A 26,565-nucleotide genomic window follows, 5' to 3' on the forward strand; every position below is an offset into this window, starting at 1 on the left:
CTCACCTCTGTTCCCCATCTGCACACCTTCTCTTTCCCTTTTAACATGGCTTCCTCCTCAGCACCTTGCATTCTCTCTGCTTTCACTCTGCAAACATGGCTTCTCTCTTCTTTTCCTTCTCTGTCTGCAAAAACTACCTTGGCCCACCAATATCCTTCCTCTCGCAAACATTGCAAAACAATGGCCCCTACCAAGCAGGAATGCAATCCACAATTTGCAGTCAACTGCCCTGCTCTGAGGGTAAGCACACACGTGGCTGCCCAGCACCATTTTTAACAATAAAAGCAAACTCAAAAAACAATTTTTACAAACTCATTTGCCCAACAGATAGATAGATAGACAGACACACATATATACACATATATGGGTGGAGAGAGAGAGAGAGGATTTCTAGAGCTACAATTTACAGCTAAATTTAATCAAAATCATAAGGACCTTCGGGTTCAGGTTCAAGAAACAGCACAGGGAATCAATTGGCATGGAGGCAGGGAGCAGGGGGCTGAATGTAGGGCATAGGGTAGGCTGAGGAGAGAGGTAGCTCATATGCCATAAAGTGCTTGGACTTGATCCAACTAGGGAGCTCTCAAAGTTTTAAGTGATATGATTGGACTAGTCTTCCCACTCCTCATCTTTCCCAACCAGCCCTGGGCTTCTTGAAACTGTCAGCTCTCAGCTTATGTGGCCCGTGCCCAGTACTCAGATGAGTGCCTGGCATGTATAGAAAGACCTGTTTGTTTCATGATTATATGATAGATGTATATATGTGGGTAAATATTCATGTACAGATATACCTTTGTATTGTTTGTATGAATGAGCTATATCATTTCTGCATTTTCTCTACAGCGAACTTACTCTGTATCTGAATCCTTAACTAGCAGGCTGCCCACTGGGAACTAGCTTTATAGATTATAATTAATAAAAGTCATGGTACAGGTAGATACTCCATAACACTTTCTGACTTGACCTAAAAGCTCTGACATTTCCTCTTTCTCGGGACTTGGGTTCCTTCTACCAGTTCGATTCAGCTCTCAATTTGGGGTGATAGCACTCTACTCTCGAACCTTTTTTAACACCCTGAAATTCCTTGGTGTCCTGAGCTCTAGGTTCTGGGAGATATTTTTTTTTTTTTTAATAATCAGGGAAACAAGGTTGAAGGAGAGGGATCCTTAGCTGAGGTTTGTGATGAGAACGGTAGCCTTCTTCCTTAAGCCGTGTCTTGGCCTTGCCACCAACAGGTTGTGTCATTCATAAATTCCTCCACAGTTCCGCATCTGTAGAGGGATGTAGCCAAATTCCAACAGTCAGATAGTTGCTAGAAAGTTGATGCTTTTACACCCCATCGCCTATAAATGTACCTCTTGGGGAGTCTTCTGTTGTGTAGGGGCAGCTCTTCGGGCGTGAAGTGCCCACTGAGCCTCTTCAGTCACACTCCCCGGGCCTGGAATGCGAAGTGCACTGCATCTTGCGTGGTATTCAAATGACTGAGGAGGCCGGCTATCTTTGGCCACTTCACAGCTCATTAGCAGTCCAGGGGAGAGGAAACACATGAGATGAAACATAAATATGTCGCATTGGTTATTTCTTAGCAGCTCTGATAAAAGGCTTAGCAGGATGAGGATAAAACTCATTAAAGAGGTTGGGGGATTATCTGTGATTTTAGCTTATGCACGTTACCTTCCTTCTTTCCCTCCTCCCTCTTTCTGGAGATTAAGCATGAGTTGGCTGGAAACATTAATGAGGCCAATATAAAAATGTTTTACTATCCTGTAGGTCCTTGAAAAAATTATTTTATTACTTACAGGAAAATCAAAATAAAATAAAACCTACTTTGCTCAGAATGTTATTTTCCCAAGTCCAAATTGGCAAGCTCTGGAACCAGAACTGGTCTTGAAGACAAGTGGCTAATTATAATAAAAGATTTGCTAAAGTCAGTGGATGCCTCTGACCTACGTTTTAGATTTTGCATACAGGAATTCGGCTGCTTACAAATGGCTCTGATTTGTTCTGCAAATCTCCCAGGAGCAAGAGCACCTCTTTGGATAGACAGACCCGACAGTCCACAGTGAAAACAGAAATTCACACTGTACTTCTCGGGGGGTTCTCCCATGTTGCTTCTCTGATAACCAGATCTCTCATCCCTTCTGTTAGAATGTATGATCCTCAAAAAGCAAGGGTCAGCTGGGTTTACACAAACTGCCAGCTATATCTGATGATGGACCTAAGTGGACTAGGGGCAGGAAGAAAGAAGCGATTCAGAGAAATAGGCACAGTGTGGGCCAGGAGAAGTGGAACAGCCATAAAGGGAGGTGCTGGGTTGGAGAAATACAGCTAGAAGCTTGGGGCACAGCCTAAGAGAGACAGTGATCTGGACTGAGGTGATGCTCGGGCCTGTCCCCGGAACTCTGCTGTGGTGAGGACGTTGGTGAAGACGCATGGTCGTTACAGAATGAGAAGGGTGAATGAAATGAAAGATTGTGGGAGGGACAGTGGAGGTTCTTTTAAGTCATGTGATTCCAGTTCCATTTGGTAAAGGAGCTATATGTAAGTTTTCCTTTGTGGAGTCTCTTAACACCTGAAGGAAAATTGGACTTGTAAGGACCAATGAGACTCTCCATGTCACCGGGGATTTTTTGACATCTTGGAGGAGGAAGAATGATGGGGACAGCTAAACCTAAAACAGTCTCATGAAAGGTGGCCAAGAGAAGGAAGTCACCTTTTTATCAAGAGCACAGAGTGACACTGCAAATACTTAGGCCACAAGGTTATAGAACATGGGGCAGGCTCCGCCAAAATGCAGTATCTTACACAAGCAGACTCTTAATGTGAGTTTGCTAAACACGTTAGCTGCTGCTTCCCCTGATCCGTAGAGTCTCATAGAAACCTGGAACCTGGTCCCTTCCAGAAGAGCAAAGACGACTCTAAAGGAAAACGGTTGCCAATCCAGAAAGCAGTTCTGCCTTCCTGGTGAAACCAGTTTTCTTTTCCGTATAGTTGACTTTGGCAGAGGCTGGTGTCTCTCTCGTGCACACAGCTACTGTGTACAACTATTCTCATGTTTTTCCTTCTCCGCCTTCTGGTATGCTCTCTTCCTGTGAGTGAATACTGTCAGTTTACTGCTGTAGATGCTGCTGCATTTCCCTTTCTCCGTGGGATCAATGCTGTTGTGTTCTGTGTCAACTAAACAGTGTGGGCCATGTGCAGGGTTGTTGTTCAGCAGGGAGGAGAGTGATGGTGGACGTAGGTTGAGGAATCACTTCATGATTTCATGCATCTGGAAGTCAGGCCTAATTAAGATCCCAGTTTCATTCTGTTGGATTCCAATGGTCAATGTCTGGAACTCGGGCTTGAATGAACACTGGGTGGGTGTGAAAACAGTAAGCCAAGAAGTGTGCTCTCTCCCCAACTGGAGCTGTTTACTTAGCTGGAGCATGTCAGTGGGTGGTCCAGCCATCACAACAGTACGAACAGAGCTGAGGTGTACAAACTTTGGCAAAGGAGGGCGGTAGCAGCCCTTCTATTTCTTCAGTTTTTATCACAGCTTATAAATTAGTTCATTAGGTACATCGATCTTCTGGGAGCTAATAGTTCAGCTTTCTTTCTCTCTGTCAAGTTTTTAGTTGGAATCTAGGAACTGTGCCCACCGAAAGCTCTTCCTGGACTGTTAAATGAGTAACATAAGTGTTAATAGGAACAAAGACTTTTCTTTGACTTATTATTGGAGTAGGTTAGAGACTGTGACACTATAGGGTAGCTTTTTGTTGTTATTTACTTTTTGTTTGTTTGGGTCACTGTAACCTCTCCTTGGTATTTGTTCCTTACTTTTGACCATGCACTCACTCCTGAGGGAGGCAATGGCCTGCAACTGGTGTGGTCAAGACACAAAACCTTCATAAATCGCCCCATTAATTACCACCTTGAAAGCATTTTAGTACAGCAAGAGTTTATTAGATTTCCCTCAAGTGTAGCAAGATGAAGATTAATTTCTTACCTATCACAGCTATTATTCTACTTCATGCCTAAAAACAGTTCATCTTTATCATAAACACTTAAGTCAAAAATCACAGAAAGAGGCAGTATGGTGCGGAGGGCGAGGGCTCTGGCGTCAGGTGGGCTGTTGGGGATCCTGGCTGTGCCTCTTTCCGGCTGTGTGACCTTGGCCGTCAGCAGAAGATAATTGCAGAGCCTGTTCGTGGGGTGTGAAGTGAGGTAATACATCACAGAACTGGAACAGCGTCTTACTCTGTAGGGAAAGGAAGGGAGAAACAGTGAGGGGACAAGAGACAGGATAATCGGGGTTTGGGAGGGGTGGGGAGGTAAGAGAAAGAAAGAAGGAAAGTGAAAGAATCTCAAAAATAAAATGGCTGCTCTTGAGCGTTTCCCAGGAAGAGAGAGATAAGTGTGCTTATGTGGTTTTGAACATCCCTAGCACTCATCCACAAAAGATTGGAGCTTCTGTTGAAGCAGAGGTGTGGACCCATGTGACTTCTGTCCCAGCCAGTTGCTTGGTGTACCCTGTGGTCAGATTGGTCTCTAATGGTACAAAGGATCTTACAGACAGGTGCTTGGGGCAAACTTTGAGGCCTGATTGTTTACCCTTGATTGCCACAGTGTGTAATTATTCACCGGTGCTGGCTATGAGTGTCGGTTTAGCATTTTTGGCCGAGGAAGGATTAAGTTTAATGTTTAAAGGCATCTTTTTCAGGCGCTCTGCCCTGGTGTTTGTTCAAGCACTTAGTTTGGCACGTAGCAACCAAACCTACTGGTTAACTCATTAGACGTTTATTATTTAGAAATCCATCTTCTCAAAGCAAAAAAGAACGCTTGGTCATGCCTTAGCTCTTTCCTCTTAAGAAGGACAATAACTGTGGGATTAATATCAATGGTCTCATTGGAAGGTTGAGAAAATAAGTTTTGGAAAGACAGTAACAGCTTAAAATTTTTCCTTAGGTGGCAGTTTCCTTCCTAAAGCCTGAACTGAGCGTTAGCAAAACAGTAACTAAAATCTGAAATAAGACTGAACTACTGGGTTAGAAGCTCCGACTGGGTGGGGATGTGTCTGTGTTGTTCATAACTGTAATCTTGTGGCCTGAGTCAGTATGCAGCTCATAGGAGGCACTCCAATGCTCAATTAATGAGTACAGTATTTAAATTAGCATAGCTGGGCCTTAGAATAATGTCAAGGGAATAGAATGCATATTAAACCAAAGCATAAGTCCTAATGCTTGAGATGTCATCACTTTGTTTATGGTCAGGACCTATTGCGTTAGTTCCAATCAAAGAAAATCGTGATGTAAAGAAATGTTCTGTGTTCATATTGTGTTTCAATGTCTGCAATACGTTTTAAATAAAAATGTCCCGAATCCTATTGTATTGAAATTGCCGTATTTTTCTTAGCGTCCTTGCTTCTTCAGATTTGAAGGGAAGACAGGTCGCTGCCACTCAGAGTGGACGCATGGCTTTCCTTACGGAAATGGCACGCCTCCTGGGCGTTGTCCATTCACACAGCAAACTGGCTTAGTTCCCTCAGCTCTCTGGTCTGATCATTCTAGGTTGTTCTCTACCAGCTAGAAGTTTACACACTGAAAAGAATGGTCAAAATTCTCTTCCTTCACTACTTCCCCTTCTCTTTCTTTCTCTAAAACTGGCCTCTTAATATCATGATACTAATAACTAATGGTATTTTAATGTATTAATATTATATATTGATAATTTTATTAATGCTATTACATATTAATAATTGTATTAATAATAATAAGTGTGTGTGCACACACATATACAGAGAGAGATTGATAGGTGGCTAATTTGACTTGCTATTAAATTAATGCTGAAATTTCTTATTAAATAAGTTTTGTGGGTGTACGTGTTGTAAATAACACTGTGTTTTTGAGGTGTGGGGAAAACATGTGCCTCGAAACAGAGCCTCCGTTTCTCCTGTTGGTGTGGAAGTCAGAGGCGAAAGGGATGAAGGGGCACGTTTTCTGGAGCCAGGGCTCTGGGAGAAGTCACAGTGGAGAAGAGGCTCAGAGGAACATACCAGCGATGGCACTTTTCTCCTGCAGATCTCCATCTGCTCCTCCTGGACCTCAAACGGGCACATGTGGGCTGACCGAAGCAGAGAGACATGCTTGGGGGTCTGCTAGCCTTCCGATCGCCAGCTTCACCTTCACAGAGGCAAGGGGACATCGCTGCCCGGCTCCGACTTCCCCGCCGCCAGCGCTCTCATCCTAGCTGGAGCAGGTCGAGGCGTTGGCATTCACCGGGGACCACGTCGCTTTCTGATCTCCCTGCTGGGGAAAAGTGAGGAGGAAGGACTCTTTGGGACTCTGAAAATAAAAACACAAATAGAAAACGCAAACCAAGGACTACACCGGTGGAGTCCATAAAAAGTGTTAAAACTCTCTGCGGGTCACATGACTTACTCTTGGCCTCTCCAGCAGCCAGAGGCTCCTGTGGTCGAATCTGGAAAGAGTCCCTAAGTCTCTGTGTCACCTTGGCAAATTGGTTGATCTCCTTGGATGGCGGCTCAGGCCCAGCTGCTGGCCGGGATGAAAGCCGGCCCTCGCTGAAACCAGATGCGGCAGCTCGGAGGAGCTCCGGGTAATAAATAATGTCGTATATACTTTGTTCCTGGCAGCAAGGCCTGAACTGTTCTAACTCTCTGTTTTCACTCGCTTCTAAATTTCTGGAAATTTCTCCTTTGGGCTTGAATTTTTCCATGCTTGTCTTCAGCCCAGAGCCCTTTGGAAAGTTTAACTGAAGTTTTACCGGGCTGTGCTTTTCTGCTTGCTGGGAGAAGAAGGGCCATGCACTGTTTTTCAGCTCATTAAATACATTTAAGTTTTTCCTTGGTATACCTCAGAAAAATAGTGGAGCTGTTACATTGAAAGAACGTTTACAGAAGACAGTTTGGGGCTGCTGAGTGCATCCTTTTATCTTCAAACAAGACCACACACAATCAGGACACATATAAAAAGCCCCAGTCTAGTTTTAAAGATGGCCGAAGACACCAATTCCACCCGTCCTCTCGGGAACCCCCGTTGTTGCCAAGAGGTGGCCCCATCTCCCATCAATCGTTTTGTTTCTCCATCACTTGTTCACCGCTCACAGTCCTGGTTCCTGAAAAGACTTCATGACCACATGCTGCAGGCACCACCCCATATGTATGTTGGGAATGACATTGACCATGTCTTTCAGGTGCCCTTCAGAAGAGCCTTCCGGGAGCCTCAGACTGCATTGTGTATTCCTTTGCAGCACTTAGACCCTCATTACATATGTGTGTGACGACTTCAGTCAGTTTATATCAGCTCCATTACAGCAGGACGCATGTCTGTTTTCCTCACTATTGTCTTGGTGGCACTTAGCTTAACAGAGTAGGACCTCAGCGCTGAGTATATTAAATGACCCTGACTACAGTGTTGTTGTTTTTTTTCTTAATGAGAAGTGGGGAGGCAGAAAGACTCTTGCATATGCCCAATCAGAAGCCACCTATCAAGTGCCCTATGGGATGATGCTCTGCCCATCTGGGGCTGTTGCTTAGCAACTGAGTTATTTCAGTGCCTGAGGCAAGGCCATGGAGCAGCCATCCTCAGCACTTGGGGCCAACTTGCTCCAACTGAGCCATGGCTGCAGGAGGAGAAGAGAGAGGTAGAGAGTGGGGAGGGGTAGAGAAGCATGGTTGCTTCTCCTGTGTACCCTGACCAGTAATCGAACCTAGGACATCTACACACCAGGCTGAGTACATTGTTCTTATTGGAACTTATTCATAGATTTGCCCACGCAGACATGCATGCATGTATTCAACAGGCCTCAGTGAGTACCTCCTTCTTGGGATGCATTGCTGGGAATCTTTCCTTCAGCAGATAGCATGGAAGTTCTTGAGGATTCATTACTTATTCACCAAAACAAAACAATTATATTATTTGGGTAGCATTACTATACCTAAAATTGTAATATTGGGCTAGTAAAGCCAAAGCCAGTCAAGGGGATTTTATCATTCACTGGGCATTTATTATGTACCAGGTACTGTGTGAGGTTGAAAAGGGAATAGTAAGAAAGTCTCTGCCAGGAAGTCACTTATAGGTTGACAGTGGTAGGAAAAATAAATCCCAAAATAACTATTATACAAGGCAGAATACAATAGTCAGATGGGAGTTAACAGCACGAGAGAGATCTCGCTCTACCACAGGGTACCTCATGCTCTTATATTGATCTCCTGAAGCATCAGCAAGAGCTTCCTGGCATTCCCTTCATGGTCAGAGGCCCCTGGTGCAGTTCCTCTCACAGTCAGATCCTGCACTCCTTCACCCTGCGGTCCATACACACTCTCTCTGTGTTTCTTCAATGGCAAGGAACTAACTGGTCGACTCATCAGCACTGGAAAATAAGCCAGAAAAAAGGTCAAGCTCTTGGCCGCCAGGTTCTGAGGGTCATTATTGTGTACACAAGACCCCAAGACCTCTTTATGCTTGTACAAGCATGGGTCTGTTGTTGGCCTGGGTGTCTTTGTTTCATCCCAAGTTTGAAGAGCATGCTGTCATAGCCTAAGTGTGTATTATCACAAGAGAGTGAAGATGCCAGCAGCGTCCTGAGGTCCAGCCACCCTGACTTTCTCACTGAGCTGACTGGCCCTTTGTCTGGAATGCTTTGCCCTCAAACATTGGCATTGCTGGTTCCTCTTGTTGTTCAGGTCTCAGTTCAACTGATCAGTCTCTGGGACCCCAGTTACACCAGTGACCCCCTCTGCCCACCCTTGTCCTTCTCCATTACCCTCTATCACATCACCCTTTAGGCTTTCTGTATAGCATTTATCTCATTTGACAGTTTCTTTTTCATGCCTCTGTTTACTTTTTACTGTCAGTTTTCTCCTACTAGAATGTCAGTTGCATGAGATAAGAGAGATCTTTACCAGTCTCTTAGTTCGTGGAAATCAGTGCCCAGGAATGCGCCTGGTGTAGGTCGGCCCTCAGACATGCTGACTGAGTGACTAACTGAGTGTGGGAATGGCCAGAGGCTGAGGGAGACATTCAAGAGTCCTGTTCTGCTTTCTAGCCTGAAGAAAACATCTTGCAAGAGCATCAGCTGTTCTGGAGGTGCCCCTGCCACAGCTCCAGCCCACACCACCTCTCTCCTGGTACAGCAGTGGGCACCAGGAGCATGCATGCCCATGCCCATTAGATTAAGGGGTGGTGTCTGTTTCAGGGGCCCCCTTTAGTTTTCACTGTGAAGCTACCGTTGCAGAGGCCAGCGTCTTTCAGGATTTAATCCACGTTTCCTGTTCTAAGCCTTTCGGCATATAATGCACTGGCCTCCGGTGTCATTTAAAATATTGCTTTAGGTTTATAAACCAATTTGTGCTGTAGATCTCTGAAACTTGTCCAACACATTCAAAAACTTCACAATTTCTCTCGCTAATGATTTTCATCTGCCAAAGAGCGTGTCTAATTAGAAAGGAGATTGCTAAAGATACTTGGTTTATCTTTTTTCATATTACTTAGACTGATTTTGTCATCTTTTTTTTTTAATGCTTTTCTGGGAAAAACCTGTTAATAAGAGGAAAAAAATGACTTCTTATTTTAGAAGAGAAAATGTTACTTGGTTTGAGAGTTCTAGTTATATAAAATGTATCTCTGGTTCTTAGCTAAATTTTAAAAAATGGAGCAAATTAAAAATTTGGGGAAATAGTTTGGGGTGGGTTTGGGTATACTCATGGGTTCTTTCAGCTATTTAAAAAATGATTTTGAAAGACTTATTTGCATTATCCAAATTAAAATTTTTGGCCATAAGAGAAAGGTTAAAGTCATGTGTTTTCCTCAGCTTGACTTTTTGGGTGTTACGAATTTAGGACTTTTTTTTGAAAGGGGGAACATGGATGGGGCCTTTGGCCAAAATAAACACTCCCAGTGTTTCATAGTTTTATACTGCGCATAGGAAAACATCCCTATCTTTATTCTCTTAAGGGGCCACAGATTACCAGATCTGTCAGAAAGGCCAGGGCTGGACTGGGCCACTCTGAATGGAAAGGGTGGTGCACATTGATTGCCAAATTTCTGTCAACACAAGAAGAAAACATCCATGTATCAGAAAATTGTTTTCTCATCCATTATGTAAGAAATTCATGCATGTTAGTACTCAGCAGAAGAAATGACAAAGGGACTGTCATTTTTTGCAGTCTGTTGAAATATCTTGCTCAGAGGCCTTTTTTGTTTGAAGGTTGACAGTGGCCGTGTGAATACAGACGCCCTCAGGTTGGCCGGCTGGCCTTCCCTCCCTTACAGCGACTTTCACTCCAGCAACACCGTGAGCTATGGCGAGCAGTGTAAATATACAGACATTTCTCTCATCTTAAAAGGACAGGTCAGAAAGCCACCACCCCTTTTAGGCCCCCAGCTCATCCTGAAAAAGAGATTAGTGTTTAATCGGTACTGCTCCTTGCCACCAAGGAGGGTTGGCTATGGTTGCTTTGGGCAACCATTCTTACCCCCAAGGTTATTCCTCCCCTTACAAGGAAGAGTGTCACAACCCAAAGACTGTGTACCCTGCGGAGAGGCGGTCAGCTCTGCTTCCATCCAGCCAGGGCTCGTTTATGGGAGGAGAAAAGGAACATTTTATTAGGATCTATAATTTTCCAGGCATTCTACAAAATAATAAAGGAGGCAGAGAGGTCTTGTTTCTAAAGTCTTAGATCTCATTCCCTTCGGGCCCTAGAGAAGGGGAAGGCTGAGTTGAAAACCTCTGGATGATTTTAAATTGACTTTGCTCTATAAACCACATAATCACATTTATCGGGCATCCTTTCCAGTATACTTTTTTCCCTTTTTGTTGAACTGATTGGAATGACACTGGTTAACAAAATCATACAGGTATTAGGTGCACGTTCTATAATGCATCATCTGTACACTGTATTCTGTGCCCCGCCTCCACCTCCCTCCACCCCGGCAATCACCACACTGTGGGCTGAGTCCAAGAGGTTTTTTCTCTTTCTTTCATTCTTTTATTCTTTTGCTCAATCCCTCAGCCCCCATTTAGCACCCCCATGACCCTTTCCAATATTACATAGAGTCAGTTCAATACTAAATATATTTATTAAGCCTCTAGTGTCCTAAGGAGATGGATAGTTTGGAAAATGAAGACAACTTACGCCTGATGGTCATAGGTAGGCAGTGATAAACTGAGGCCAAGCATGACAAAGAAAGGACGGTGAAGCTTCAAAATATGAAAACATCTCATCTGAATCTGTGACTGAGCAGGACTTTGGGACAGAAGAGCCCACGGGCGCACCTGGGAAGCCTGATAGGTCTTACGATGAAAACGGCTGAAGTGTGGAGGCTGAAGTATGGAGAGAAAGGAAGCTCAAAGGCCCTCAGGTAGTCATGAACATCCCGAGTGACAGTTTGGGCCACCCACATAGCAGAAAGGGTGGAACCGAGTGTGGAGGGGCATGCGGCTTGACAGGTAGACCAGCACCCATTTGGACAAGGCCTTGATTGCCAGCGAGGGACCCAGGGTCCTGAGTCACAGGAAGTCACTAAAGAATAACATGCAAGAAGACGTCATGTTCAGAGATGGATCTTTGATTGCTGGCCGCAAGGTCCCTGGCAGCTTGGAGACAGGAGAGCTGGAAGACAGGGAGACCAGTGAGGACTGCATGGTCCTAGTGGCTGAAATGAACAGAGACAGGTCCAGTCTTGTGTGTGATTACAGCAAAACCACTTCGAAGATCAGTAGTCTTTTAAAGGAGTAGTAAGTGGAACAAGTTAATGGAACGTCACTGTAATGGAATCTAGTCCGGATGGTTTAACTGTGGAATTAGCAAAATCTAATGAGGTCACAGATCACGGTCAGCTGATAAATACTGTAAAACATATATTCAATATACATGTCAATACAGCTCCCCTGTTACTTGTTGAAATGGTGCCCGTCTCACTCTTATCTGGGGCACCAAAGCCCACGGGGCTGTGTGCCCTGACCGCAGTGAAGGCAGCTTCGCCGTGGCCCACTATTCTCCAGCACAGATCTCTGAGTCCCGCAGGCTGATCCATCCAGCCGGTTTGGAGTGTGATAGCCTGCATGAAAGTGGATGTACCTTACTGTGCATAACTGAACGATGGTCATGCTCAGAGGCACAACTAAACTCCTGGGCGGGTCACTTAGTTCTTGCTCTGTGGAGGCATCCATAGGGTTCACATCTACCGTAGAAATACCCCACTTGCCTAAGGTGGTCTTATGAATTCACTCTTACTCTGCCTTCCCTCCCTTAAGTATAAGATCTATGACTTTTCTAGATCTGTGATTTTTAAATATCTTATTACTAGCTAAAAGTGGAGCCAAAATGCATTCTCAGGACCAAAAGGAAAATGAACAAATAGAGGGACTCCTCTGCCCATCATTCCTGACTTGATTCCATCAGAAACAGGCTGACTATAGAATTACACTTGAGACAGAGTGAACATGTTCACTTTTGAGCACTGGCGAGAGCCCACAGTGAAAGTTAAAATTCTGATGGAAGAAGACAAATTGTCACATGGCTGTTCAATTTTAAAAATGGTAACCTACAGGGCCTGATCTGTGGTGGCACAGTAGATAAAGCATTGACCTGGAACACTGAGGTAGCTGATTCAAAACCCTGGGCTTGCCTGGTCAAGGCCCATATGGAAGTTGATGCTTCCTGCTCCTCCCCTCTTCTCTCTCTCTCCTCTCTAAAATGAATAAACTCTTTAAAAAATTAAAAATGGTAACCTACAAACCTTAAATTTTTTAAATGTTAAAAAAAGTTATTTTAAATCCAAGCCTTTTTAAAAGATAACTCCATACTGCTTTCCACAGGGGCTGCACCAGTCTGCATTCCCTCCAGCAGTGCACAATGATTCCCTCTCTCACATCCTCACCAGCACTTGTTGTTTGTTGATTTGTTTTTTATTTACTTTTTAAAGTTATTTATTGATTTTAGAGAGAGAGGTAAGGGAGAGAGAGAGAGACAAAAGCATCAATCTGTTTATGTGTCCTGACTAGGGATTGAACCAGCAACCTTTGCATGTTCAGACAATGCTCTAACCAAGTGAGCCATCTGGTCAGGGAAATGTTTGTTGATTTATTGTGGTTAGTCATTCTGACAGGTATGAGGTAATATCTTATTGTAGTTTTAATTTGCATTTCTCTGATGATTAGTGACATTGAGCGACTTTTCAAAAAATTAAAAATAGAATTGCTTTATGTTCCAATGATTCCACTTCTGAGAATTTATGCAGAAAAATCAAAACACTAAATCAAAATAATATATGCACCCCTTGTTCATTGCAGCATTATTTATGGTAGCCAAGGTCTGGAAGCAGCCCACACATGTCAATCAGTAGATGATTGGGTAAAGAAGTTGTGGTACATTTACACAATGGAATACTACATGGCTGTAAAAAAAAAAAAAAGGAAATCTTACCTTTTGTGACAGCATGGATGGACCTGGAGATCGTTATGCTAAGTGAAATAAGCCAGGCAGAGAAAGGCAAATGCCATTTAATTTCATTCATACATGAAATCCAATGAACAAAATTAACTAACACGTAAAATAGTGACAGACTCATAGAGAGCAGGCTGACAGCTGTTTGCCAGGGAATGGGTTGGGGAGGGTTGAGAGGGTGACAGTATTAAGCAAAACAAGAAGAAAAGAGAGAGAGAGAGAGGATTCTGGCCAGGTGGTTCATTGAATAGAGCAGGGGTTGGGAACCTATGGCTCACGAGACAGATGTGGCTCTTTTGATGGCTGCATCTGGCTCGCAGACAAATCTTTGATAAAAAAAATAATAACCTTAAAAATATAAAACATTCTCATGTATTACAATCCATTCATTTCCTACCGCTCATGTTCATGGTTGCGGGTGGCTGGAGCCAATCACAGCTGTCCTCCAGGACAACAACAAATTTTTATTGTATAATGTGTAATGTACACAGGTTGTTGTATGGCTCTCACAGAATTACATTTTAAAATATGTGGCGTTCATGGCTCTCTCAGCCAAACAGGTTCCCAACCCCTGGAATAGAGCATCGTCCTAGCATGCTGAGATGGCAGGTTTGATCCCTGGTCAGGGCACGCAGAAGAAGCAATCAATAAGTGCACAATTAAATGAACCAATTTAGTGAAACTATGAGTTGATGCTTCTCTCTTTCTCTCTCTCTCTCTTTCTCCTTTCTGCTACCCCCCTCTCAAATTAATGGGAAACATTTTTTAAAAGGAGAGGGAGAGAAAAAAACTCATGGACCAGACAACAGTATGGTGATTGCCAGAGGGAGGGGCTGGGGAGGTGGAGGAGGAGTGTACGTGGTGATGGGTGGAGACTTGACTTGGGGTGAACATACAGTACAGTGTAGAGAGATGTGTTGCATTGTGCACCAAAAACTATAGTTATGTTAACCAATGTCACCCCAATAAATTTAATAAAAAGGAAAAAAATCCAAGCCTTATGAGGGAGAGTCAGGCAGTCAAATATTCATGAGTGAATTCATCTCTGAATTGTTATGGAATAAATGTCCACACTGTCTCACAAAATAATTCATGTTGCCAGTTTAGTTAAAAGAGCAAGAGGAGCCCAGAAAGTAACTCAGCATGGCAACTGTCATGTTTTTATCGAATCTACTGTCTACATTGCCGTTTTGCTCTAAAGTGGGGAGGAACACCTTAGAACTCAACGAATAAAAAGGCTTTACCTTTTCAGGAGAAAAAATTGGAAGAACATTTACATTTTCCCTTGCTGATGTAACTCAGTCGTGGCTATGGAAATTACTACTGGCACCAAATCTTGTATGGACTGGCAAGGGGTGCCAGGTTTTCACAAGCTGTGTCATATGCAGAGATAGATTGTTGGCACAAACTAAGCCACCTGTTGTCTTGGTTTTTCACATGAGGATGGCTAAACAGACTGTTCCTTGATCAGCAGTTCAAGCAGCTCTGTTCAGTTCTTTGGGAGATGTTTGTGAAGGATATTATTATGCGACATGCAGAGTAAATATATAAGGGAAAAACATCTGCATCCGTGCATTGAAATACAGATGGAAACCTATTGGAATAATTATATTATTTCCTAAAAGTTAAAATAATTTTATTTAAACCACTGATCCTGTTTCTAAGGAAGTCTCAGCAGGGGTTTCTTAGTTCCTTGTCACTGGTACTGTGTAGATAGCAGTGGCAGAAAAGAAAACTAATCATGGACTTTCTCAGGATGGCCTCTGCAGTCACTTGAGTGTGCCATTGTGGTTGTTTGCACTTGGGAACCGAGATGACCACAGATGTACGAAGTTCACCCTGCATTATTATGTCCTTTACAGGGCTTCTGCCTGGTGCTGTCCTTTCATGGTTACTTTATTATTTTTATGTTTCTCAGCCAACTTAATCACATTGTACTCTGTGAAATGTTTTGGGTTCTTGTTTAAATGGGTATTTGCTATGCAGGTTTAACAATGGGCCACTTGAGTAACATGATCCAGTTCTTTCTTTCATCGCCATTTGTTGCAATTCACAGTGACTAACGGAGACTTCCTGGTTTGGCTTACCAAGGCCCTGTTGATGTATTTGTGATTTCCAGGGAGAGAGGCTGAAAATCATTTACTAATCATCGTGTCCCTAAGCCAAAGAGATTTTGTTTATTGGAATATTTAAGCATTCAAATTAACATGTTACTTAAAGGCTGGTGACAAATACTGCATTTTTTCTTTTCTTTCTTTCTTTCTTTTTTTTTTTTTCACTAATCAGACCATTGGCATCAGACCTCTGGGAAGACTATGGCAGGACATACTCTGTATAATGTCCCATGTGATTAGCTTTTCTCCGGAATGTAGGAAGAAAATGTTCTGCAGGCTAGAGACTGGGATTAAGAAAGCTCCCTTGCTTGTTTTACCACACTAAATCGGGGGAAGGTCAACTGTTGAGCCAGGAGGGTGGGTAGGGGGTGACAGTCATGAAATCAGTGACTGGCACTCATCCGAACAACCATTCCAGGATGCCCGTCCATACTGTGGCAAGAGCAGATGCCCTACAGATGGAGGGTCATGAACTTCCTTTATCTTTCTATTTGTGTACATTTTTATAACATTATTTTTTACTCTGGCAGAAATATAAATTCAGAGCTCTCTGACTTATTTTGGTTTATATTGTTAATGCATTAAGGATGACACACAGATGCCCATTACCTGCCACCCAGATGAATACATCAAATGTAAACATTTTCCCCATATGTGCTTCATAGCGGTTATTTGTAAAGAAACATTATACAAATAACTTCGAAGTCCCAAGTTTTACCTTCCCCAGCCCCTCCCTACTCTCTGTCACCCCAGAGGAACAACTGTCACAAATCGGTATTCGTACTGTCTTGTGTTTGGACTTTCATATTTTACTGTGTATATGAAACATGCATGTTAAATGCATGAAACATAAATTGTGTATTTTAAAATGTATATATATTTTTCCTTTAAGTGTGGAATGTGGTGTTCTGGCAATTTTTACTTTTGCTACCAAACATTTTATTTTCAGAATTTGTTATATTACTCCAGCTTATTTTTAAATTGCTGTATATTATTCCACTTTATGAAAATAGCACAATTTATTTATTCATTCCCATAAAGATCAGAATTTGAAGTGGTTTAATTGTTTTATTAAAATAAGTGATACTAAAATAAATATCCTTATACATTTCCCTTCGGACACATATGACAGAGGATTCTGGATTATATATTGGTGGACTTTTCATCATGGGAGATGTGCATTTTTGTTTCTGTTAGATATTGCCAAACTGCTCTCCAAAGTGCTTATAACCATTCACACTTCTCCTAGCAATGTGTGAGAACTTCACTTCCCCACCGCCTTGCCAACAGTTATTATCCAATACAATTATTTGTGAGTTGATGGGTGTAAATCACTATCTTATTTTAATTATTTCTGTGCTCACTTATAAAATTTGACATCATTTTTACAAGGCCATTGGGTTTCCTCCTCTCCGAATTATCTACTTTATTCATTCATTCTCTTATTGTCTGCTTTCTTTATTGATTTATATAAACATGTATATATAATATAATACGTATCTATATGATTCTTATGTATATTTATTTTAACATATATGTTTATATTTCATATATATGACTAATTCTCAATCTGTTATATATGGTGAAATGTCTGCCTCCCATCTGTTGATTGCATTTTAGTATTTTATGACATCCTTTAACACAGATGACTTATATGTTGATATAGTTAAATTTATTTTTATTCTGCTTTTTGCACCTTGCTTAAGAAATCACTTTTTCTTCCACTTATATTATATATAAACTCCTCCTTTACTCTAAATTGCTTTAATGTACTTTTGAAAGTTTTGTTTTAAGTATGTAGACTTTGAATTTATGGATATGATATAAAACATGAATTATTTTTTTCCATATGATAAACTAGTCCTGATGCCATTTACTGAATAGCTCCATTCTTTCTCCATTGTTTGTAATGCCCTCATATACTAAAACCCCATATAGCAGTGTTTCCCAACCTTTTTTGTGCCATGCCCCACCTTAACCTTTCTAAAATTTTTATGTCCCCCCCTATGTAACATACATAATTTTTAACATTAAAAAATTGATTTGTTCACTTAATAAACATAAATGATAGGTTCTAGGAAGAAATCACTATAAAATTGTTAACAAAACACAGTAAGTAAAATTTCAAAACATATAATGAAAAACAGAAATTTAAATTCCAAATAATTTTAATACAGATTTTTCTATATTAATTTATTATTTTAATTTAGTGTGATCCTTGCGCTTGATGCTTGCTGCATAGAGATTTTATATTAGGTTCCAATTTGGTTAGCTTTAGTCTCAAGTCTCCACGTTGTGTTATATCTAGCCGATTTCTTTTTTTACCAGTAAATCATTTACAGCACTAAATCCACATTCAGCTAAAAATGAAGATGGAAATGGTAGCAATAGTTTTCTTGCACATTTGGTTGAATTTGGGTATTTGATTTCTGTTTCCTCACAAAGCCATGCCATCGCTCCTTTGATATTAAATAAAGCTTTAACTGACTCATCATTTTGCAATTCTGCGAGTTCTTCTTGATACTGCATATTTGATATATCAGACAAATCCACTAACATTGGCTGCATCATCCATGTTGGGAAATCAATCTGTTTTAAATCAGAAAATCTTTCTTTTAAATCAGCCGATAGAATATTCAAATGATTGACAATAACAAGTAAAGCGGTCTCAGTTACTTCACATTTTTGGAGCCAATGAAACTGTTTAAAGTTTTTGTTGTTAATATGTTTCTGACATAACTCAATATTGGTAATGAAACCAAATATCTTTGCTTTTGCATCGACAAGAGTTTTATTTGTTCCTTGAAGTTGCTTATTTAATATATTTAGTTTTTCAAAGATATCGGCTAAATAACTCACAAATGCTTTATCATCTATTGTTAACAGATACTTCATTTCAGGTTTGTCACTTAAAAAATCACTAAGAGTATCAAACAGTTCCATAAATCTTTTCAAACAGTTTCCTTTAGATAGCCATCTTACTTCAGTATGAAGTAAAAGTCTCACATGGTCTTCATTTTGTTCTTCACAAAATAGCTTGAAAAGATGCTCACATTTGGCACTACCTTTAATAGCATTAACACACTTTATTACTGTATGTAATACTTCATTCAGAACAGGCGAGATGTTTTTAGCTACCAAGTTTTTCCTATGAATAACACAATGCACAAGAATCATTTCTGGATTCACATCTTTCATCAATTTTAAGCAGCCATTTTTCTTGCCCATCATATTGGGAGCACCATCTGCAGCACAAGATGTTATATTTTTCATTGGTATATCATTGACATCTAAGTAGTTTTTTTAGCTTATTATTGTAAGGACCAAAAGAAGATCAGAAAATAAGCAGGGCACTAATGGAACAGGGAACTTAAGGGTTACAGGCAGGTCCTGCTCCTGTTCTGTTAGGAATAACATGCCCAAGGTCGTTCAAGAAGCAGAGACAGATAGGGACTCTGGGAGGCTGAGAGAGAAGAAAAAAAAAAAGAGACAAACGTTTGCATTCTATTGGTTAAAAGACCCTTATCAGAAGTTTAGGTTTGGAATTCACCAATGAGCTAGACCCCAGCCCCTGTTGCTATGCTATGTGCAGCCCCCTTAGCAAATAGGTTACCGCCACATCTGCTTCTGTATTAGGCTTGCTTGCTTAGCTTATAAAAAGATTTAACTGTAAGCGCTAGGTGCGATTCCCATCTGTAGCTCCTTGTGAGCACAGTGTCTCTGGACACCTCGGGAATTTGCCCCTGCGCAGGTAAAACTGGCCAATAAAGTAACATCTATACTCCTGAAAGTCTCCCACGTTTGTTCTTATACCTGGTGGATGTTACAATTATATATATCTTTGGAGGTAGTGGTGCTTTCTAATCTTTTACAGAACAACATTTCTTCAGCAAAATGTCCTTTACCAATATATCTTACATAAGTTATCAATACTGCCTCACTGTCTCTCAAAGTTGATTCATCCATTTGCAAGGGGAATTTTCTTGTTTTCAGCTTTTCAATAAGTTGTTTTTCAATATCCTCACTCATTTCGTCTATTCTTCTGCTAACAGAATTGTTACTGAGTGGCATAGCTTTTACATCTTTGTCATCTTTTTCAAGAACCGTTTTAAGAAATGCTGATATTGACGGTTTTATTAAATTCTCTCCTATAGTGTGATTTTCTCCAGTTTTAGCGATGAATAAAGAAATTTGATAACTAGCCTCAAGAACATGATTATTAGTTGAAGTATGAGCAGTAAATAGAGACTTTAATGTTGTTCTTTTTTCAAAATTTTTCTTTAAAGTTTTAAAGTAACCCAAATCTGAATTAATATGAGCATTATGTTTTGCCTTCAAATGCGCCTCAAGACGACCTCGTTTCATTGATTCGTTGGTCAAGCATTGCTGGCATTAAAGACAAAAAGGAATCCGCTCATCGTGAACAGCGGGTATGAACCCAAATTTTAAATATTCCTCCGAATATTGATGAGTTTTTTTCTTGCTTGCACCACTCATTTTACTATGGGCTATAAGAAATAAAAATAAGATCAATTAAAACTAATATTAAAATGTGTTAAAATATATTCAATGTGACAGAGTAAACGTATACTAAAAATTCATATATATTTAAATGTATATAACACATTTACTACACTACCACTGCAAATCAAAAGGTATCTATATTTTTTCCACTTGACAAAATTTTCTGGAAAGTTATGCTTCTAAAATTAAAATTGTCACGCATGTACTATTATAGCCCCAATAATATTTATAAAATATTAGTGCTTTCTAGCCCCAATGCAATACTTAATAAAGAGTTTAATATTGATAAAAATAAAATCAAATATTTACCAATTATATCTATACAATATATATATGTATATTTATTAAATCAACGAGCTTTTACAACAGTTTTGACTGACACTTATTTCAAATTAACACCAACTGAATGATGTGAAACACTACAGAAGTTGCGATGGGCCAATTAGGTGAGAATAACTGAGTTGTTTAGCGAGTTTTTAAAACGTCCGGGGTTCCCCGCAGCAGACCTCACGCTCCGCGGTGAACCCAGGACGAAGTTTACTTGACGACGCCAATCACCCAGTTGATATTTTGGTCTCGTCAAATGAAATTATACTTAATAATTATTTACCGCAATTATTTAAGAATTGCATTTTTTGTTAAATTTGGCACCGATATCTAGCATTGCATTTAAATGGCCCGGGGCGAAAGAGTTAAAGTCGTGTCGAGTCCATTTTCAAATTGCCCCCCTTAACTATCAAATTGCCCCCCTGTGGGGCATGGGCCCCACGTTGGGAAACACCGCCATATAGGCTTTTGGGCATAGTCATGTTGTCTAACCAGGGGAGGCTCTATGGCAGGGGTCAGGAACCTATGGCTCGCGAGCCAGATGTGGCTCTTTTGATGGCTGCATCTGGCTCACAGATAAATCTTTAATAAAAAAATAATAACCTTAAAAATATAAAACATTCTCATGTATTACAATCCATTCATTTCCTACTGCTCATGTTCATGGTTGCGGGTGGCTGGAGCTAATCACAGCTGTCCTCTGGGACAACACCAAATTTTTCTTGGATAATGTATAAAGTACATGGGTCGTTGTATGGCTCTCACAGAATTACATTTTAAAATATGTGGCGTTCATGGCTCTCTCAGCCAAAAAGATTCCCGACCCCTGCTCTGCGGGAAACACAACAAATCTCCAGAGCTAGAAAGCAAGTGTTTTGTTTCTTGTGTTGTTTTTTTCACTAAGTTTTTAGTGTTTTTCATCTTTTAGTTGACTTGTAATGTTTTTTCTTAGAAAGACCTATTACAAGGTAATTAAAAAGAAACAAAACTCACTTTGTCTAAGAGCTATGTTTTCCTGCTCAACTGACCAAAATATCCTACAATTAATGGGTAGGCAGTACTAATGATTTGCTAGCCCACTATTTTGCACCAATAACTACTGTGGTTCAACATTTATAGTTAAGTATGTTAGGATTTCAAATGGGTGCTAATGTTATGGAGTTTATTCATTTAGCCTTCATTGTACAAATAAAGTGCTACCTCTGGCCACATCGGGCACTTCGTCAAGATACCAGGGAGCACAGTGAACAAGCCTGACACTGTCTTCAACCCATCCAAATTGTTGTCTTTGTCACATGGTAATGCTTGGCCTTCTTCTCAGTTGACCTGGCTGGCTCTGTTGTGGTGGGTCTGTGGAGGTTCTGGCCCAGGCCAGGCTTCCACTTCAGTTGGCAGAGGCCAAAGGCCTGGCGGGCAAAGGTCGGTGGGGGGAGGTTCGTTCTGGGGCAGCTGGAAGGGCCGGGTGCCTTGGGCTGAGCTGGTGTGATTTGTTTGTACCAAACACCTGATGATAAAAGACGCGCGTGAGCCTGAGGCCAAGTGTGGCTGTTTGCTCTTTGACAAGTTTCTTGAAAATAGAATGACAGATTGTGCTTTTATCTACTCTTCTAGTACAAGGTGTGTGTGTGTGGGGGGGGGGGCATTGGGGAAAGGGGGAGGGAAGAAAGGAAGGAGAGAAAGGATGTAACTGGTTTGGGGAGAATTCTGCCCAGGTTCATATATAAAGCAGCAAGACAGAGAGAAGCTAGAGATTAAGCCGTGCCAAGTGGTGATCAGGAAGCTTCCACTGTGTTCCACCTTCAAACCCACCCTCTCTGCCAAATTTTAACCAAATGAGTGTGCTGTGGTCTGCTTGCATGCTTTTCATAAAGCCCAGGGAAACCGTATGAAAATCCAGTCTCTACACCATGGCAGACTGCTGATTAGTACGCTCTTCTTGTTAGCTTGCTTTAAAGGGCTGATGGCAGGTCTCTCTGTTTTTAAACCTGTTGCATTTTTCACTGTAAATCTCCAGCCTGGGTCAGGCCGCAGTTTCCCTTTTTTCCCACCACATTCTTCCCTTTCTGGCTTCACTTCTTTGTGTTCCCTTTTCCCTCTACTTCTCTGCTCTTCTCCTTGCTCTCAGCAAAACTTCTTTTTCTTGTCCTGGAGTTTTCAAAATATTCTCACTGGGCAAAGCCCCAGACTGCCTGCCTTTCCTGACCACCACTCGATGTAGTTTGGGCTTCCAGAGCTTGTTCTCTGAATGAAAGACTGGTGCGCTGGGCATTTTCGGAGCTGGTACATCTTGAGAAAGTCAACAGGTTATAATTTGCACTCAGGAAGCACTTGAGGGTTTCCACTCGGGCCCGTGCTTTACATGTCGGCAGTTTCTATTCCAGAAGAGTGCTATTAAGAGGAAATGACACGAACAGTTGCATGTTTGTTTTGCGTTGCTTCTAAATTGGGGGGTGGGGTGGGGGATGGTCATCACTTTGAAGAAAAGAAAAATAAGACTGTCTTTTTGTGCTTCTAAGCCAGACCTCTTTGCTGGTTTATTCTGGAACTTTGAGTTCCTTACCATGGGCCGGATTCCAGCTGTCTCTTCACAGCTGATGTGATGGAAACCACTTATTCTATCTCATTCAAAAGCATTCAGATACATTTCCAATGAAGGACATGGTCCCACCCCCTCAGTGCACCCATTCTAAAGTAGCATCAAGGGTTTCTGTTCATTCCGTCAATAATTTATGTGAAACCGAGTGTTCACATGACACTAGGCACTGTGCACAGTAGTAGGGGTCAGAGATGACCCCCTGAAAGAGACGAGAAAACCAGGGATGTCTTAGGCACTGTAATAGAGGTTTGTCACAGCTGCTATGGAAACAGAGAGAAGAGAGGGAGAGAGGGGTGTTGCTAGAAGCACATGTAAGTTGATGGAACCTTGGGCTGAGGTCTGGGGGAGGCGTGTCAGAGGTGGATGCAGTGGGAAGGGAACAGGGGACAAAGGGGCCGGAGGTGTAAAAAGCCTGGACCCTCTGAAAAAGACTCTTCCATGGATCGAGACAGGGTGCAGGGTAGGGGGTTGGTAGAAGATAAGAATGGAAGGGTGGGAAGAGGCCAGATCTAGTCACACAGGGCTGCATGCACCTTTCTCGGATTCGTCATTTGTACTGGACAACTTGAGTGAGGCTGCTGGTCTAGTTTCAGAAATCACTGCGGTATCAGCCTGGAGAACCGAGTTTTGCAAAATTAAAACCAGGATTGATTTTGGAAATTTTGGCACAGCTTGGTCCCGGCTCTTGAGGGCTGGTTAGGAGTAAACCCCTTTTCTGGGTTACTCCCGGGCTCGCTGCCACCTTCAGAGGAGGTGGGAAGGGGGTTCAGCTCCTGTGGGGTGGAGGCAAGTGGCCAGCCCACTGGGGCAGCCGGAAGGACCGGACGCCTTAGGCTGCGCTTGTTGTGATTTATTTATACCGAACACCTGATGATAAAAGATGCATGTGAGCCCGAGGCTGAGTGTGGCTGTTTGCTCTTTGACGAGCTTCTGGAAAATAAAATGACAGGCTAAGACAACCTGGATTATAAAAAAAAAACAACCATTGAATCTGTGACAGGAGACCTGGGTGCTGCCCCCCACCCTGCTCGGCTGCCGCCAGTGCCGGAGTCTTACCCACATCGTGCCGTGCCTCTGGGCTTGGCTCATCTCACCTGCACACTGAGACCTTCAGACTAACATGGTCCTCAGGGCCCTGCCCAGCACCCAGTCTTCCTGTGATTCTGGCCCCCTCGCTGGTCTCCTTGGTCCCCACCACCTGACCCCAGACATTCTGACTAACTGAGAAGCTCATTAAAGCCATGGATCTTTAAACCAGTTGTAGCTTAAGTAATATCATCTAGTGAGCGTGGAAAATAAGTAGCGAAGGAAAAGAATGGTGATTTGTGTTCTTTCCGGTGCTGATGGGAAGTGAGAGGCGGGTAGCCCCCTGCACGTGCCTTTCTCCTTTTCCTCTGGATTTCCCACGTGTCCTTTCTGCAGAAGGAGCTGGAAGACTAGCCTTGGCCTCTGAGGGGAATGAGGGAGGGAGGGCACTGCAGGGGAGGTGATCTGTGGGACGCTGAGCTCTGCCAGCTTCCGAAGGAGTGGTGCAGCCAAGGGACCACTCAGGGGGTCATGCGCAGAACTGTGCCCTGAGTGTGGCCTTTCTACCTTTGTGAGAATCTCAGGAACCTATATCCAGCCCCCCAGTCATGTTCTGGCTGCCCCGAGGTCAGCCCTAGGCCATCCTCTAACCCCTGAGCTACCTGGTGCTCTCTTTTACCCCAACTAACTTCTCCTAGAGATCCAGCAACAACAGCTGGAGGATGGTGTGGGTATTCTTGGGGGACATCCAGCGCCTCTGGCCTACCTTACACCCACCAACACCCTCCACCCGCACAAACTCACAGGGAGCAGCTGCCTCTTTGCTCCTCACATCCTGCCAGACATTTTGGCAGCAGGATAGAGAGATAAATTGATGGACTGGATATATGTCTTGCCCCAAGAACTTTACAGGTAGCACCACAGGTACTGGGGGACCCTTTTACTCCATAAATGGGTTCATCACCTTGTGACTACAGTATTGGGGCATATTTTATAGGAAGGTTAGGAAAAAAAACAGTGTAGAAACACAGAGGAGTAGGCAGTTGAGTTTAGGGAATTTCGGAAGACTTCATGGAGGTGGTGATGTTCAAGCATAATTTTGGAGAGTGAGGATTTGTGTTTTGTCTGGCAGCAGCCTTGAATGTAAAGGGACACAGAGCGTGCGGAGGTTGTTTCAAAAAGAGAAGAGGCAGACAGGCGGGTGGGGACGGGGAGGAGGAGCTACGTTCCAGAGAATCTTGAGCTAGAGTCACCACCTTATGGTGACAAGTCACATACATATAAGAGGGGGTGGAGTAATGGAGGTAACTGAGGGACCCTAATCTCATTCAGCAAAATAGGAAATATGAGCTGAAGCTCTTTGTTCGTTAGGTGGAGATTAGGGGCAGGTAGGAGTTGCTCAGTCCGGTGTGGACAGGAGTTCCTGGAGATGCTGTGGGCAGCCAGGTGGATTTCCCCGTGTCTAAGGCACCTGCCCTCTGCTTCTGCAGCGTTTACATGATGCTCTGTGTAAACTGCCACCCTGGGGATTCCCTGTACCTTTTCTTCTTCCTTTGGAAGTCAACTCGTAACTGGTAACGTGAACACAAATGATTGAAAGTGAAAAATTTGTTTGAATCATTTTTCAGTGTGATGGGAAGATGAACACATTGTTACTGATGTTCTAGGAGAGGTGAAATAATTGATCTCACCCAACAGATTGCAACAGTAAAGGATTTAAGTGTCTGTGCCTTTGACTTGGGAGGGGGACAGTCTCCGCGAATCAGCAGTGCTGCAGGGCTGGGCTCAGCCTGGCCAGGCCAGCCCTCACCCACCAGCCGACTGATTCAGGAGGAACACGGCCAGCTCACTGACTTACAGTCTCCTGAGTTGTGCCCTGGTGATCCCATAGGGCGGTACATATGAAGTCCCAGGAATTCAAAGTTTAATTCGAAAGCACCAAAAACAAGCTTTCCTGAGCGAAGATGTTAGATGTAAAAAGACATATTAGAGGAACAGGACACATTAGATTTACAAGGACAAAGAGAGCCTGACTTTCCCCTTACACACACACACACACACACACACACACACACACACACACACCCTACCTTTTTTTCCCCATAAATACACGTTCTGTGTCCTTATCTTCCTCCTATTCTAGTCTGTTGGAGATGAACTTGATTTTGATTTACCTTTCCCTCAACACATCATCTGTGTTTTTGTTTTTTTTTAATTTCCTGGTTAGACCTGAGGTTAAGATGAGTAGCACAGCCAGCAAACTGATTGAGACAGGCTCTCTCTGGCTGTCTCACTTCCCTTGGGGTCATCTCATGCCCAGATTTATGTTTGCATAAAATAAATTGCATCAAATGACCCAGAGGTGATCAGACTCAGAGGGTCCAGATTTCTATTAGCCAACTTCAAGAGATGGGCCAGTATAACAGAATGCTAGTCCATGTGTTTATTATTCATCTCCACTGTCAAGCAGTTGCATTTCACCTGGTTATTGTATCAGTTTTCCGGAAAGAGCAAACCCGGAAGGCAGG

The 26,565-nt window shown here is 42.4% G+C and overlaps 1 protein-coding gene across 4 annotated transcripts in view; it reads left to right on the top strand.

Moving 5' to 3' along the window:
- Positions 1–26,565, top strand: part of GHR (growth hormone receptor) — a 247,588-nt gene that overhangs the window by 72,656 nt on the left and 148,367 nt on the right. Inside the window, exon 1 of one of the 4 annotated variants that reach the window (XM_066240406.1) lies at positions 22,010–22,032. The exons of the other annotated variants lie outside the window; for them this stretch is intronic. The gene's annotated coding sequence lies outside the window, so the exon portion shown is untranslated. Of the gene's footprint in view, positions 1–22,009; positions 22,033–26,565 lie in introns of those variants that run through there. 4 annotated transcript variants of the gene reach the window in all.

The sequence above is a fragment of the Saccopteryx bilineata genome, chromosome 1, assembly GCF_036850765.1.
Source record: "Saccopteryx bilineata isolate mSacBil1 chromosome 1, mSacBil1_pri_phased_curated, whole genome shotgun sequence".
Lineage (NCBI taxonomy): Eukaryota > Metazoa > Chordata > Mammalia > Chiroptera > Emballonuridae > Saccopteryx > Saccopteryx bilineata.